We start from the raw sequence: 18,384 nt of genomic DNA on the forward strand, positions 1-18,384 counted from the left end.
ATATTAATGTGTAATATTAAGTGGTTGTGAATGATACAGAGAAAAATAAAACAGGGTATTAGGGTGTTGGAAGGAGGGATACTATTTTAGATGGGATAGTCAGAGAAGTTCATTCTGAGCAAATACCTGAATGAAGTGATGGAGCAAGTCATGAGGTTATCTAATAGATAAATATTCTAAGCTTTGGGAACAACAAATACAGTGGTCCTTAGATAGGAATGTGTTTGGCTTGCTCAGTAAACAGCAAGAAGGCTAATGTGGCTGAAATGGAGGAAGCAAGGGGAGAATGATGAGAGATGATTTTAAAATGGTAGCCAGGGGCCAGATCATGTAAGATATTATAGGCCATGGAAAGAAGTTTGGATTCTAAGTCTTACAGAAGGCCACTAGAAGGTTTTGGCAAGGGGAGCTAGAGAGCTGTGAGATATATATATATACATATATATATCAGATATATATATATATCAGACAGCATATATATATATATATATATAGAGAGAGAGAGAGAGAGAGGGAGAGAGAGAGACAGACAGACAGACAGTCTTGCTGTGTCACCCAGGCTGGAGCACAGTGGCATGGTCATAGCTAAGTGCATGCAACCTCTGCCTCCCAGGTTCAGGCAATTCTCGTGCCTCAGCCTCCCAAGTAACTGGGACTACAGGCATGCACTACCACACACAGCTAATGTTTGTATTTTTAATACAGACGGGGTCTCACCATCTCTCCCAGGTTGGTCTCAAACTCCTGGCCTCAAGTGATCCACCTGCCTCAGCTTCCCAAAGTGCTAGGATTAAAGGCGTGAGCCACCATGCCTGGCCATGACTTATATTTTTAAATAGTAATCCTGGCTACTGTGTAGAGAGTGGACTCTAGAGAAACAAGAATTGAGGGAAGAAGGATAAGTAGTACCTATAAAACAATTGCAGTGGTCCAGGTAACAGATGATAATGATTTGGAATAAGATCTCAGCTGTGGAAATGGTGGTAAGTGTCCAGCTTTGAAATATATTTAGTGGGTAGAGTCAATGGATGTTGTAGATGAATCAAATGTAGAGTAAGAGAAAAAGAGGAATTGATTCTGATGCTGAGCAGCTCAGTGAATAAAGATATCACTTATTGCATTTCAGATGCCTTTCAGACATCCACGTCGAGATGGAAAGTAAGCAGTTGGAGATACAAGTTTGGGACTTTGGAGACAGGTCCAGACTAGAGGTAGAAATTTGAGAAACATGAAGGTATAGGTGGTATTTAAAGCCAAGAGGTTGGATGAGATGACTAAGAGATGTAGATAGTGTGAGTAGTAAGAGAGGAAGTCCAAAGATTGAGCTTTGGCAAGGATGCCCTCTCTCACCACTCCAATTCAACGTAGTATTAGAAGTCCTATCCAGAGCAATCAGGCAAGAGACAGAAATAAAGGGCATCCAAAATAGGAAGAGAGAAAGTCAAACCATCTCTTTTTGCAGACGACGTGATTCTATATCTAGAAAACCCCATAGTCTTGGCCCCAAATTTCCTTTAGCTAATAAACAACTTCAGCAAAGTTTCAGGATACAAAATCAATGTATAAAAATCACTAGCATTCCTATACACCAACAACAGCCAAACTGAGAGCCAAATCAGGAAGGCAATCTCATTTAGAATTGCCACAAAAAGAACAAAATACATAAGAATACAGCTAACCAGAGAAGTGAAAGATCTCTACAATGAGAACACTGCTCAAAGAAATCAGAGATGACACAAACAAATGGAAAAACATTCCATGCTCATGGATAGGAAGAATCAGTATCATTAAAATGGCTATTCTGCCCAAGGCAATTTACAGATTCAGTGTTATTCCTATGAAACTACCAATGGCATGTTTTGCAGAACTAGAAAAAAACTATTTTAAAATTCATATGGAACCAAAAAAGAGTCCGAATAGCAATGGCAATCCTAAGCAAGACGAATCCTAAAGCTGGAGGCATCACACTACCTGACTTCAAACTATACGGGCTACAGTAACCAAAACAGCATGGTACTGGTACAAGAACAGACACATAGACCAATGGAACAAAGTAGGGAGCCCAGAAGTAAGGCTGTACACCTACGACCATCTGATTTTCGACAAACCTGACAAAAACAAGCAATGGGGAAAAGACTCCCTAGTCAATAAATGGTGCTGGGATAACTGGCTAGCCATATGCAGAGAATTGAAGCTGGACCCTTACTTACATCATATACAAAAAATCAACTCAAGATGGATTGAAGACTTAAATGTAAAACCCAAAACTATAAAAACCCTGGAAGACAACCTAGGTAATATCATTCTGGACATAGGAACAGGCAAAGATTTCATGATGATGTCAAAAGCAATTGCAGCAAAAGCAAAAATTGACATGTGGGATTTAATTAAACTTAAGAGCTTCTGCACAGAGAAAGAGACTGTCAACAGAGTAAACAGACAAACTACAGAATGGGTGAAAATATTTGCAAAGTATTCATCTGACAAAGGTCTAATATCTAGTATCTATAAGGAACTTAAATTTACAAGAGGAAAACAACCCTATTCGAAGTGGGCAAAAGACTTGAACAGACAGTTTTCAAAAGAAGATATACATGCGGCCAACAAGCATGTGAGAAAAGGATTAATATCACTGATTATTAGAGAAATGCAAATCAAAACCACAATGAGATAACGTCTCACGCAAGTCAGAATGGCTCTTACTAAAAAGTCAAAAAATAACAGATGCTGGCAAGATTGTGGAAGAAAAGGAACACTTATACACTGTTTGTGGAACCATTGTGGAAAGCAGTATGGCAATTCCTCAAAAAAAAGCAGAACCACCATTTGACTCAGGAATCCCATCACTGGGTATATACCCAGAGGAGTATAAATCATTCTACTGTAAAGTCACACGGACGCGAATGTTCATTGCAGCACTGTTCACAGTGGCAAAGACATGTAATCAACCTAAATGCCCATCAATGATAGACCAGATAAAGAAAATGTGGTACATATACACACTGGAAAACTATGCAGCCACTAAAAGAATTAGATCATGTCTTTTGCAGGAACATGGATGGAGCTGGAGGCTATCATCCTTAGCATACTAATACAAGAACAAAAAGCCAAATACTACATGTTCTCACTTATAAATGGGAGCTAAATTATAAGAACTTATGAACACAAAGAAGGAAACAACAGACACTGGGGTCTACTTGAGAGTTGAGGGTGGGAGGAGGGAGAGGATCAGGAAAAGTAATTAATAGGTACTGGGCTTAATACCTGGGTGATGAAATAATCTGTACAACAAACTCCCATGACATGAGTTTACCTATGTAACATAACAAATCTTCACGTGCCCCCGAACCTAAAAGTTACAAAAAAGATTAGGCTTTGCAGCATTTCAAAGTTGAGATACAGGAGATGATAATAAATCATCAAAAACAAAAGTTAATAAGGTGCAGTCAAGGAGTAGCCAGTAAGGTAGGAGAAAAACCAGGAACATATAGTATGTTAGAAGCCAAGTCAAGAAGATGTTTCACAGAGGAGGGAGTGATCAACCCTGGCTAACACTACTGTTAGGTAAATGACCAAATATCATTTAGTTTCCTAGGACAGTCCTGGTTTATGCCTGTTGTACAGGAATAATTGTTAATAAGACCCTTTTTTACTTTTAGAAGTGCCTTGATTTGGATGATAAATTATATGCTCACTATGATAATAGGTCAGCAAGAGGATTGAGAATTGAGTATTGGATTTGGCAACATGGAGATCATTGGAAATCTTGAGGAAAGCAGTTTCAGTGGAGCATTCAACTTCATTGGATTGTAGGATAAAATGAATCCAATGAATACTAACTTCATTGGATTGTAGGATAAAAGACTGGAGTGGTTTGAAGGGAAAAAGAGGAGACAGTGTCTGGTAACAATTGACAACTATTTTGAGGGGTTCTACGCAAAACATCAGAGAATTGGGGCATTAGCTCTGGAATGATATAGGTACAGGGAGAATTTTGTTTTTCAAGATAGATAATAGTACAGCATGTTTTCATGCTGATGAGAATATTCCAGGAGAGAGGAAAATTTGTGTAGACTGTTTTTTTAAAGACCAGTTTAAGGTTCACAAAAAAAAGTGTGAGGAAGGAACAAAGCTATCCCATATATTTTCTGCCACCAACCATGCATAGTCTCACCCATTGCCAATATTCCCCACAACAGTGGTTCCATCTGCTAAAATTGATGAACCTACATTGACACATCATTATCACTCAAACTCCACTGTTCACATTAGGGTTCGCTCTTGGCATTGTATGTTCTATGGGTTTGGAAAAATATATAATGTCATGTATCTATCATTGTATTATAATACAGAGTATTTTCAAAAGCCTAAAAATCCTCTGTGCTCAGCCTATGCATTCCTCCCTCCCCCCAACCCATGGCAAACACTGATCATTCTACTCTTTCCATAGTTTTGCTTTTATATCATATAGTTGGAATAAAACAGTATGTAGTCTTTTTAGACTTATTAATCACTTATTTCAATAGCATAATATTTAGACTTAATAATCACTTATTAATATGCATTTAAATTTCTTCCATGTGTTTTCATGGCTTGATTGCTCATTTCTTTTGAGTGCTGCATAATATTCCATTGTCTGGATATACCACAGTGTATCCATTCACCTACTGAAGGACATCTTTGATGTTTCTATGTTTGACAATTATGAATAAAGCTGCTATTCACATCAACGTGCAGGTTTTGATTTGGATGTGTTTTCAGTTTATCTGGGTAAATATCAAGGAGAGCAATTGCTGAATTGTATGCTAAGTACATTTAGTTTTGTAAGAAACTGCTAAATTGCCCTCCAAATTAGCTCTACAATTTTGTATTCCACCAGCAATGAATGACACTTTCTGTTGCCTCATATCCTCACCAGTATTTGGCACTGTAAGTGTTTGGATTTTGGCCATCCTAATAGTTGTGTATTGGTATCTCATTGTTTTTATAATTAGCATTTACCTGATGACATATGATGTGGAACGTGTTTTGATATGTTCATATGCCATCTGTATATCTTATATACCTTAACAGAGGATATATCTGTTAAGGTATATCTGTTAAGAGGTATATCTGTTAAGATCACTGGCCTGTTTTTAAATTGTCATGTTTGTTTTCTTATTATTGATTTTAAGAGTTCTTAGTATATTTTGGTTAACAATACTTTCATCAGATATGTCTTTTGTAAGCATTTTCTCTCAGTTTGTGGCCTCAGCCTCTTGACAGCATGTTTTGCAGATCAGAAATGTTTAATTGTAATGAAGTACAGCTTATTCTTTTTTAAAAAACACTTGCTTTTTATGTTTTTTAGTAATACATAGTATTTTTACATATTATGGGGTACATGTAATGTTTTGTTACATGCATAGAATGTGTAATTATCAAGTCAAGGTATTTAGGGTATCCATCGCCTCTAGTATTTGTCATTTCTATGCGTTGGAAACATTTCAAGTCCTCTTTTCTAGCTTTTTTGACATATATAATATATAGTTGTTAACTATAGTCACCCTATTATGCTATTGAACATTAGGACTTATTCCTTCTATCTAACTGTATGTTTGTACCCATTAAGTAACCTCTCTTCATCACCCCTCATACACCCATCTTTTTTCATGGATCATTGTGTTTAGTAGTGTATCTATGTCATCATCAAACCAGGGTCATCCACATTTTATTTTATGTTATCTTCTAGGAGATATACTTTATATTTAAGACTGTGATCTATTTTTAATTTTTGAAAGGTATAAGGTATGTATCTAGATTAATTTTTTTGCATGTGGATGTCCAGTTTTTCCAGCATAATTTATCGGAAAGACTGTCCTTTCTCCATTATATTTTCTTTGCTCCTTCGTCAAAGATCAGTTGACCATATTTATATGGATCTATTTCTGGGCTCTCTTGTTCTGTTGCATTGCTCTCTATCTGTTGTCCTTCCTTTCACTGGTACCATACTGTCTTTGATTACTATAGCTTTACAGTTAGTCTTGAAGTCACAAAAGCATGGGATCCCCCATTAGTGGATCGTCCTGGAATTTTTAACTCTCAGATTTATACACACCTAGCCTTCAGCAATTTGTGAATTACAGTTCAGATTTTCCTACCCTAGCACTGGTTCCCAAAGAGGTTTCTGTTAAAGTATGTTGTGATTCTCTCCATCTATGACTTTCTCTTCCAATTTTTGGGACAGAGGTTTGTCTTGTGACCTCACTTCTCTTACAGATCAAAGAATAGTGGTTGATTTTTCAGTTTGTTCAACTTTTTACTTGTTAGGATAGAGTGGTGACTTCCAAGCTTCATGCAGAACCCAACAACAGAAATTGAGAGGGAAATTTTTATGACAGAAGAGAGAAAGAAGAAAATTGCTGGAATAATGACCTTGAATAGAGGAGATGGGATATCATCTGGTAAGCAAATAGAGAAGCTGGCTTTAGATGAGAGCCTGGTCAATTCATTCATAGAATAGCAGAAAAGGAAGAATTTATGTGCATAGATGCAAGTGGTATAGTAGATATAGTGGTAGGAATTTGTAAAAGTTACCTTCTAATTGCTATTTTTTTTCAATGAAATAAGAAATAAAGTCATCAACTCAAAGTGAGTAATATGTAAGAGGTGATTATTGCTTGAGGAGAGAGGAGAATGTATGATATCTTTTGTTAATTATGGTAAAATATAACATAAAATTTGCCATTTTAACCATTTTAAGTGGACAATTAAGTGTCATTAATTACATTCACACTGTTGTACATCTGCCACCACTATCTTCTTCTAAAACTTTTTATCACCTCTTATAGTTTAAATTGTGCCCCCACAAAAGATATGTTGGAGTCCTATCCCTTAATATTAATGTGACCTTATTTGGAGATAGGATCTTTATAAAGGTATTCAAATTAACATGAGATCATTAGGGTGGAATCCTAATCCAATATGATTAGTGTCCTTATAAAAAGGGGAAATTTGGACACAGAGGCAAGCACACAGGGAGAGTGCCAAGTGAAGATGAAGAAAAAGATCAGAGTGATACAAAGAAATCAAAGAACACCAATGATTGCCAACAAACCACCAGAAGCTAGGAGAAAGGCCTGAAACAGATCCTTCCCACGTGCCTTCAGAGGGAGCGTGGGCCTGCAGACACTTTGATCTCAGACTTCTACCCTATGGAACTGTGCAAAAATAAATGTCTGTTGTTTAAGCCATGCGGTTTGTGTTACAGCAGCCCAAGGAAATGAATACGTCATTCTAAATAGAAATTTTTTAATAATTAAGTATTTTCCTCTCCTTGGAGCACTTGGTAACTTCTAATTCTACTTTCTATCTCTATTAATTTGCCTATTCTAGATATATCAAATGAGTGAAATAATACAATAGTTGTCTTTTTGTGTCTGGCTTCTTTTACTTTGCGTAATGTTTTCAAGGTTCATTCATGTTGTAGCATGTATCTGAACTTCATTCTTTTTCTGGCTGAAAATTTTATTATATGTATGTATCACATTTTGTGTCTGTATTCATCACTTGATGGATATTTGGATAGATTTAAGTCATTTGTTTTTTGTGAATAGTGCTATTAATATTATGAACACTTGAGTACAAGTTTTTGTTTAAATACCTCTTTTCTTTTTTCTTGGATATATTATCTAGGTGAAGAATGGCAAGATTATATGGTAATTCTATTTAGCTTTTTGAGGAACTGCCAAACCTTTCCACAATGACTGCACAATTATACATTTCCAGTAGGGTTCCAGTTTATCCATATTCTCACCAATGCTTTTTTTTCTGTTTTTTAAAATTATACTGATCATAGGAGGTATGAAGCAGTATTTCAGTTTGGTTTTGATTTGCATTTCCCTAATGATTAATGATGTTGAGAATCCTTTCATGTGCATATTGACCATTTTTATGTCATTTTGGGAAAAGATTTATTCAAGTTTTTGCCCATTTTTTAGTTGGGTTGTCTTTTTTTGCTGTTGAGTTGTAGGAGTTCTTTATATTTTCTGGATATTAAACCCTCATCAGATAAATTATTTGCAAATGTTTTCTCCCATTCTGTTAATTTTCTAAATGTTGTCTTTTCATGCACATTGTAAAAATTTTTTAAATCAATTTCCATTTTCTTATTTTTTTATTATTATACTTTAAGTTCTGGGATACATGTGCAGAGCGTGCAGGTTTGTTACATAGGTATACACGTGCCATGGTGGTTTGCTGCACCCATCAACCCATCATCTACATTAGGCATTTCTCCTAATGCTATCCCTCCCCTTGCCCCGCACTCCCCAGCAGACCCCAGGGTGTGATGTTCCCCTCCCTGTGTCCATGTGTTCCCATTGTTCAACTCCCACTTGAGTGAGAACATGCAGTGTTTGGTTTTCTGTTCCTGTGTTAGTTTGCTGAGAATGATGGTTTCCAGCTTCATCCATGTCCCTGAAAAGGACATGAACTCATCCTTTTTTATGGCTGCATAGTATTCCATGGTATATATGTGCCACATTTTCTTCATTTTCAGTCTATCATTGATGGGCATTTGGGTTGGTTCCAAGTGTTTGCTATTGTGAACAGTGCCACAATAAACATACGTGTGCATGTGTCTTTATAGTAGAATTATTTATAATCCTTTGGGTATATACCCAGTAATGGGATTGCTGGGTCAAATGGTATTTCTAGTATTTCTAGTTCTAGATCCTTGAGGAATCGCCACACTATCTTCCACAATGGTTGAACTAATTTACACTCCCACCAGCAGTGTAAAAGCATTCCTATGTCTCCACATCCTTTCCAGCATCTGTTGTTTCCTGACTTTTTTAATGATTGCCATTCTAACTGGCATGAGATAGTATCTCATTGTGGTTTTGATTTGCATTTCTCTAGTGACCGGTGATGATGAGCTTTTTTTAAAATATGTTTTCATATGTTTGTTGGCTGCATAACTGTCTTCTTCTGAGAAGTGTCTGTTCATATCCTTCGCCCACTTTTTGATGGGGTTGTTTTTTTCTTGTAAATTTGTTTTTTTTTTTTGAGACGGAGTCTCACTCTGTCACCCAGACTGGAGTGCAGTGGCGCAATCTCGGCTCACTGCAAGCTCCGCCTCCCGGGTTCACGCCATTCTCCTGCCTCAGCCTCTCCTAGTAGCTGGGACTACAGGCGCCTGCCACCATGCCCGGCTAATTTTTTGTATTTTTTTAGTAGAGACAGGGTTTCACCGTGGTCTCGATCTCCTGACCTCGTGATCCGCCCGCCTCGGCCTCCCAAAGTGCTGGGATTACAAGCGTGAGCCACCGCGCCCAGCCATAAATTTGTTTAAGTTCTTTGTAGATTCTGGATATTAGCCCTTTTTCAGATGGATAGATTGCAAAAATTTTCTCCCATTCTTTAGGCTGCCTGTTCACTCTGATGATAGTTTCTTTTGCTGTGCAGAAGCTCTTTAGTTTAATTAGATCCCATTTGTCAATTTTGGCTTTTGTTACCATTGCTTTTGGTGTTTTAGTCATGGGTAAAATTTTTTGATGAAGTCCATTTAATCTATTTTTTTTTTCTTTTCTTAATTTTGCTTTTGGTATTATATCCAAGAAACCATTGCCAAATCTAAGTTCATGAAGGTTTAGCCCTATGTATTTGTATTAGTCTGCTCTCACACTGCTATGAAGAAACACTGAAGACTGATTAATTCATAAAGGAAAGAAGTTTAATTGACTTACAGTTTCACATTGCTGGGGAGGCCTCAGGAAACTTACAATCATGGCGGAAGGCAAAGGAGAAGCAGGCACCTTCTTCACAGAGTGGCAGTACGGAGTTAGTGCAAGCAGGGTAAATGCCAGACACTTATAAAACCACCAGATCTTGTGAGGCTCACTCATTATAACGAGAACAGCATAGAGGAAGCTGCCCTCATGATCTAATTACTTCCACCTGGTCCTGCCCTTGACACATGAGGATTATGGGGATTATGCAGGTTACAATTCACGATGAGATTTTGGATGGGGACACAGCCAAACCATGTCACTATTCTAAGAGCGTGATACTTTTAGCTCTTATATTTATGTCTTTAATCTATTTGGAATTAAATATTACATATGGTATGAAGAGGAGTCTAGCTTCATATTTTTTATTTCAGCAAAATATTCATTATATTACATAATCATGTAAGTTTTATGCAATGAAATCTTCTCCCTTCCATGGTATGATACTTCAATAGATTAACCAAGTCCCCAAAAAAGGTAGGAAGAAAAATATTGTATCCACTGGAACTGCAAGATGAACAGTATGTAGCCTTTTTACAAGGCTTTTTTTACTTAGTAATATGCATTTAAGTTTCATCCAGATCTTTTTATGGCTTGATAGCTCATTTATTTTTAGTGGTGGATAGTATTCCATTGTCTGGATATGCCGCAGTTTATCTATTAATCTAGTAGAGGACATCTTGGTTACTTCCAATTATTGGCAATTATAAATGAAGCTGCTAGAAACATCCATGTGCAAGTTTTTGTGTGGACATACGTTTTCAGCTCACTTGCATGAATACCAAGGAGTTCCATTTCTGTATTATTTGCTAAGAGTATATTTAGTTTTCTAAGAAACCATGACCATCTTCTGAAGTGGCTATACCATGTTGCATTCCTACCAGCACTAGATAAGTTTCTGTTGCTCTACCTCCTTTGCAGCACTTGGTGGTGTCAGTGTCCTACATGTTGACCATTGTATTAAGTATATAATGGTATCTCACTGTTGTTTTAATTTGCATTTTCCTGATGACATACAATGTGGAGCATCTTTTCATATGTTTATTTGCCATCTGTATATCTTCTTAGGTGAGACGTCTGTTAAGGTCCTTAGCCCATTTTTTAATCTTGTTTGTTTTCTTATTGTTGGGTTTTAAGAGTTCTTTATATATTATAGATAACAGTTCTTTATCACATATGTCTTTTGCAAATATTTTCTCCTGGTTTGTGGCTTATCTTCTCATTACCTTAACGGTGCCTTTCTCAGAGTAGAAGTTTTTACTTTTAATGAAGTCCCGCTAACCAATACCTTATTTCATGAATCATACCTTTGGTATTATATTTAGAGAATTGTCACCATACACAAGGTAATCTAGACTTTTAGAAAATGTAACCATCTAGGAACTGTAATTTTGCATTTTACTTTTAGTTCTGTTATCCATTTTGAGTTAATTTTTGTGAAATGTGTAGAGTCTGTGTCTAGATTTTTTTTGCATGTGGGTGTTGAGTTGTTTCAGTATAATTTATTGAAAAGACTCTCTTTTCTCTACTGTATTGCCTTTGCTCCTTTGTTAAAGATCAGTTGGCCATATTTACATGGATCTGTTTCTGGGCTCTCTGTTCTTTTGCATTTATTTGCCCATCCTTTTGTTGATACCACACTTTTGATTACTATAGCTTTATAGTAATTTTTAAAGTTGGGTAGTGTTGGTCCAACTTTGTTCTTCTCCAATAGTGTGTCAGCTATTATGGGCTTTTTGCCTCTCCATATAAACTTTAGAATCAGTTTGTCAGTACTTACAAAATAACTTCCTGCAATTTTGGTTGGGATTGCACTGAATTTATAGATTAAATTTGGAAGAATTAATATCTTGACAATATTGAATCCTCCTATCCATGTACATGGAATATCTCTGCATTTATTATTTTATTTCCTTCATCAGTGTTTCATAGTTTCACTCATATAGATATTGTGCATATTCTGCTAGATTTATACCTAAGTGTTTCATTTTTAGGTGCTAATGTAAATGTTATCATTTTTAAATTACAAATTCTACTTTCTCATTGCTTGTATTTAGGAAAGTCATTTTTAAAATATATTAACCTTGTATCCTGCAACCTTGCCATAATTACTTACCAGTTTCAGAAGTTTTTTTGTTGTTGTCAGTTCTTTCAGATTTTGTACATACACAATCATTTCATCTGCACATGAAAACAATTTTCTTTCTTCCCAGTCAGTATAACTTTAATTTCTTTTTCTTGTCGTTATTGCATTAGCTAGGACTTCCATTATGATGTAGAAAAGCAGTGGTGAAAGGGAAAATATCTGCCTCATTCCTGATCTTACTGATAAATCAACTTTCTCACCATTAAGTATGATGTTAGCTGTAGGTTTTTGGTAAATGTCCTTTATCAAGTTGAGGAAGTTCTCCTCTATTTTTAGTTTGCTGAGACAACTTTATTCTTTTATCTGTGGATATCTGGTTCTCTCATTACCACCACCATGTAGAGAAAGGACAAGATTTTTAATAAATGGTGATTGAGTCCTCTATTAGTTTGTTTTCACGCTGCTGATAAAGATGTACCTAAAACTGGGAACAAAAAGAGGTTTAATTGGACTTACAGTTCCATATGGCTCGGGAGGCCTCAGAATTATGGCAGGAGGTGAAAGCCACTTCTTACACAGCGGGAGCAAGAGAAAAATGAGGAAGAAGCAAAATCAGAAACCCCTGATAAGCCCATAAGATTTCGTGAGTCTTATTCACTATCACAAGAATAACACGGGAGAGACCATATCCCTGATTCAATTACCTCCCCCTGGGTCCTTACCATAACATGTGGCAATTCTGGGAGATACAATTCGAGTTGAGATTTTGGTGGGGACATGGCCAAACCATATCATTTCACCCCTGGCCCCTCCAAATCTCATGTCCTCACATTTTAAAACCAATTATGTCTTCCCAACAATCCCCCAAAGTCTTAACTCATTTCAGCATCAACCCAAAAGTCCACAGTCCAAAGTCTCATATGAGACAAGGCAAGTCCCTTCTGCCTATGAGCTTGTAAAATCAAAATCAATCTAGTTACTTCCTGGATACAATGGGGGTGCAGGTATTGGGTAAATACAACCATTCCAAATGGGAGAAATTGGCCAAAACAAAGGGGTTACAGGGCCCATGCAAGTCCGAAATCCAGTGGGGCAGTCAAATTTTAAAGCTCCAAAATGATCTCCTTCAACTCTAGGTCTCACATCTAGGTCATGCTGATGTAAGAAGTGGGTTCCCACAGTCTTGGGCAGCTCTGCCCTGTGGCTTTGCAGGGTACAGCCTCTCTCCTGGCTGCTTTCATGGGTTGGCATTGTCTGTGGCTTTTCCATGCACACAGTGCAAGCCGTCATGGATCTGTCATTCTGGGGTCTGGAGGATGGTGGCCCTCTTCTCACAGCTCCACTAGGTGGTGCCTCAGTGGGGACTCTGTGTGAGGGTTCTGACCCCACATTTCCCTTCTCCACTGCCCTAGCAGAGGTTCTCCATGAGGGCCCCACCCCTGCAGCAAACTTTTACCTGGGCATCCAGGCGTTTCTTACATCTTCTGAAATCTAGGCAGAGGTTCCCAAACCTCAGTTCTTGACTTCTGTACACCTGCATGCTCAACACCACGTGGAAGCTGCCAAGGCTTGGGGCTTCCACCCTCTGAAGCCATAGCCCAAGCTGTATGTTGGGCCCCTTTCAGCCACAGCTGGAGCAGCTGGGACACAGGGCACCAAGTGCCCAGGCTGCACACAGCATGGGGACCTTGTGCCCAGCCCACAAGAACACTTTTTCCTCCTGGGCCTCAAGGCCTGTGATGGGAGGGACTACCGGGAAGTTCTCTGACATGGCCTGAAAACATTTTCCCCATGGTCTTGGGGATTAACATTAGGCTGCTTGCTACTTATGCAAATTTCTGCAGCCGGCTTGAATTTCTCCCTAGAAAATGGGTTTTTCTTTCTTATCGCATAGTCAGGCTGCAAATTTTCCAAACTTTTATGCTCTGCTTCTCTTATAAAACTGAATGCCTTTAACAGCATCCAAGTTACCTCTTGAATGCTTTGCTGCTTAGAAATTTCTTCTGCCAGATACCTTAAATCATCTCTCTGAAGTTCAAAGTTCTACAAATCTCTAGGACAGGGGCAAAATGCTGCCAGTCTCTTTGCCAAAACATAACAAGAGTCACCTTTGCTCCAGTTACCAACAAGCCCCTCATCTCCATCTGAGGCCACCTCAGCCTGAATTTTATTGTCCATATCACTATCAACATTTTGGGCAAAGCCATTCAACAAGTGTCTAGGAAGTTCCAAACTTTCCCACATTTTCCTGTCTTCTTCTGAGCCCTGTTCCAACCTCTGCCTGTTACCCAGTTTCAAAGTCACTTCCATATTTTGGGGTATCTTTTGAGCAACACCCCACTCTACTGGTACCAATTTACTGTATTAGTTTGTTTGTATGCTGCTGATAAAGACATAACCGAGACTGGGAAGAAAAAGAGGTTTAATTGGACTTACAGTTCCACATGGCTGGGGAGGCCTCAGAATCATGGCAGGAGGTAAAAGGCACTTCTTACATGGCAGTGACAATATAAAAATAAGGAAGAAGTGAAAATAGAAACCCCTGATAAACCCATCAGATTTTGTGAGACTTATTCACTATCATGAGAATAGCACAGGAAAGACCAGCCCCCATGATTCAATTACCTCCCCCTGGGTCCCTCTCACAACGTGGGAATTCTGGGAGTTATAATTCGAGTTGAGACTTGGGTGGGGACATAGTCAAACCATATCAAGTCCCATCAATGGAATGTGAGTGGAAATGATGTGAGCATTTCCTCACCATGGATTTTAAGAAGGAAATCAACTCCTTCTATTCTCCTTTTTCTCATTTGCCGGCTGGATGCAGGCTGTGATGAGGCCCTATCATGATGAGGCCCTATCATGATGAGGCCCTATCATGATGAGGCAGGAAGTGATGGTTAGTTAATGAGAAACAACAACAAAAGGTAGTGTAGATTTCTCATTATTTTTTCTATTATAGAAAGCAATTTGACATTCCATTAATTTCTAATATTTATTGGCATTGTGGAAATTCAGGTTTTCTTCTCCCTGTAAAGCTAATTAGCTCTCCATGCCAGCTGCTATAGTTCTAAAAATCCTCAAGGGGTATTTCCTATGTCATGAATTTTTGGGGTTTTCCTGTTATTCTTCCAGTTATTGCTGCCATTCTAAGCTGTATTGCCAGGCACTTAATGTCCTCTAACTGTTCTCTCTAATTTTCCTAACCCCACCTATACACAGGGTTTTCATGATGTCAGATTTGAGTAGTAGTCAAAAGTTGAAATCCATGTTAGAAAGGAGGATATTTTCCTCTCTTTAGGTTATGCTTTATTAATGGGATCCACACACTGGAGCGTTACAGAGTTTACTTAAAGACAGTTATTTCCTGGATACGTATAAACCTGCCTTTGCTATGACAGATATACAGTTGAGAGTTTGTGTTGGAATAGGCACAAATAGGAGTTCTACAATAATTTCAGTGTTGCTATTAGAATAGCTATAATTCCCTAATGGCAAGGCATTGTTCATGGGCTAGGGTCCTTGTGCCTGACTTGGTTTTTCTTCAAGATTAATTCTCTTGAAGTGGACCCCACCCCAAATATGACCTGAAAATATTCTTGGGTCAGGCCTCCCCACCAGTTCTGCAAATGTACCCTGTCTCAAGTAGTAGAGGCAGGCTGAGATCTTTCCCATAGCATTTTCAGGCTACACTGAAAATAGACATCTGTTGGGCCAATTTCACCATATAGTTCACCGGACCAACCTCAGCCTAGTTGTTCCTGACTACAGAGGACTTTAATTTCTGTGTACAACCTTTAAAACTTTGGGATAGAAGAAGGGGATACATTATAAGAAAACACAGGGTTTGGCTCAACCTTGACCAAAAGAGAAGTCTCAGAAGGAAGCTTTGCTTGAGGCCCATAAAGGACAGTATAGAGGCAAGTAAAACTAAATAGGCAAAACCAAGTCCGTGACCATGGTGATTGAGACAGACAAGAGGAGAACAGGCAAGTGATAGGCTGGTGTGCAAGTTCATGAGCATGCTTGGGGGTGGTGGGTGGGATTTGGAAAAAAAACAGTGAGTATGATGAGTGAGCACAGTTGCATCTGTATCGTGGACTTAATGCTTATAGATTATTTGGCTCTGACATTTAGATTTCAGGGGTAAGTCAGGGTTACACAGGTGCTAGTGTAGGCACTGAGAAGTAGAAAGATGACTGTTGCAATTTATTGAACTAGAATCAATTATAGGAGGAAATAAATAGTGCTTAGCAGTCAGAATATCTTATTTCAATCTTTTATTTGCTCAAAGGTTTTAAAAATAATAATCTATTTGATACATACCCATACAAAGCTAACACATGAGAAGCTTAAAGTAGGGCCTTTATCACTTCCATACATGCTAACCAATACAAGACCATGTTTTCTAAGAGTACTGACAACAAATTGTCCAACACACATTTTAAAGTCTCACACAGTAAAATTTGTCAGCTTTTGGTAGAACCATTCCTCTGTCAGTAAATATCTTGGAATAAAAATCCTAGCACCTGCAGAATTACCACAGAAGCTTGTGCAAGTGTGATTTTGGACATACTTATAAAACAGTAAAGGGGATTGGTGGCTGTATTGGTGAGATGAGCCATAAAATATTTCTCAGAGACTGAAGCACAGGTAAAGAAAGGCAATAGGAATAGAATTCATCAGGATGGTGAGTGTATTCTGTTCCTACTCCTGCTATTGTTACCAGCCAACACAGTGGGTGGGTTCATTGGTTTGACATCAACCCCATGATCACGGCAAGGATTTAGTAAGGGGATTTATTACTTGTAACAAAGTAATGAGAACACCAGGGATACTTCCCAAAACAATGTCTCCCTGAGATGGGGGCTGCGTCAGGTTTTCATAAGCATGGGGTATTAAGGGTATATCCTGATGGCTTTGGATCTTACAATGAGGTGATGCTGAGAGGCATGATCTGACTGGATCCTGCCATCCAGTGTTCACTTCTTAATTCAGCCCTGCTCCTAATTCCAAACACTTACATTCTCCCTCTGATTGCATGCTTGGTTCATCTGAGGATGCTCAGGTAACATGATCTGAGGGTCCCTGGCAACTGAAAGACAATGCACAACTTTGTTATATAAAAGTTAAACCAGATAGGTCTGGTGCTGCTACCCTGTAACCAGTTACCATACATGGAATGGCTTAAAATAATACCAATTTATTATTATCTTACAGTCCTGGAGGTTGGAAATCTGCAAAGGGCTTCACCACACTAAAATCAAGATGTTGCCAGAGGAGCTATCCCTCTGGCATTTCTAGGGAAGAATCTGTTTCTTTGTCTTTTCCAGATTCTGGAGACAGCCTGTATTTCTTGGATCTTGGCTTCCTTCCATCTTCAAAGCCAACAATGACCAGTGTAGACTTTCTCATGCTGCTTCAATCTGACATGGAGTCCCTGCCTTCCACATCTAAAGTACCCTTACAATTACATTGGCCAAGATAACCCAGAATAATATTAAATTAAACTCAGCTGAATAGCAATCTTAATGATCCTTTGTCAGGAAATATAAAATGGTACATGTTCTGGAGAACAGGACATGGACATCTTTAGGGGACCGTTAACCTGCCAAACACAATGAGGGTAGCGTCTAAATGAGTTTTCAAATGGACAACAGTAACAACATCAACTTTGTGTTTAACCACATTGCTCTGTCTGTCCCATGCAGGAAGCAGGGAAAGGTGGGGCTCAAGAGTAGAGGACGGATGTGGGGGTGAAAGAAGAGGATTCAAAAGGAGCCAGGTTGCTTTGTCTCGGGGAGGGGGGTGCACGGTGGGATCCTCTCCTGAGAATGACTGCTGAAACAATAGGTAGTTGTGGCAGGTGGCTGAGATCCAAGCTGGTTCGAATACCAGCCACATTTCCAGACTACCAAATATCATGGCAAGAGAAGACTTGACAGGGAACCGAAGAGGAGCCAGGACCATCCCTACCTGGTGGCATCAAAGAAAGAGGACTGTTATGACCTCCTGCGGGTCCTGACAGGGAAAGGTCCTCTTTTGGGGGCAAGTGTGGGGACGGTGCAATGCCAACGTGAGCCACCATTTGTAATGAGAAAGAGCAGTGTGGCAGAAAGAAATGAGTCTGGTGCAGACCAGTGGTTGGTTTCCTAGGGTTAGAGGTCTAGGTCTACCTTCTTTTAGAAGAGGGGCGGTGGTGAGTCCTTGATGGGAGCCCCCTGCCCCGGAGTTCACTTAAGAGCAGGTGTACCTTCCTCCCCTGCGTGGTTCCACGAAGCTAGGAAAGAAACGCACAGGACGACCACCCTAGAACCCCGGGCCTGTCTGGACTGAAATCGCCTCTCCCCTCCCACACTGCAGTGCTGACACCCCCTCTCCAATTAGCATCCAGGAAGGAGGGTGAGCAGACTAGGGAGAGGGAGAGGGCAAACACCCAGCAGTCCCTGTGAGGGGGGCGGTTGGGGCGGGGGGTGCAGACACACCAAGGGGCGGTTTGGTATCCATCCGCTGCTCCCTCCAGCGCGT

At 39.1% G+C, this 18,384-nt stretch overlaps 1 protein-coding gene across 1 annotated transcript in view; it reads left to right on the plus strand.

Moving 5' to 3' along the window:
- Positions 1-18,384, plus strand: part of LOC100601678 (G-protein coupled receptor-associated sorting protein 2) — a 102,037-nt gene that overhangs the window by 37,376 nt on the left and 46,277 nt on the right. The window lies entirely within an intron of this gene.

The sequence above is a fragment of the Nomascus leucogenys genome, chromosome X (genome assembly GCF_006542625.1).
Source record: "Nomascus leucogenys isolate Asia chromosome X, Asia_NLE_v1, whole genome shotgun sequence".
Taxonomy (NCBI): Eukaryota; Metazoa; Chordata; class Mammalia; order Primates; family Hylobatidae; genus Nomascus; species Nomascus leucogenys.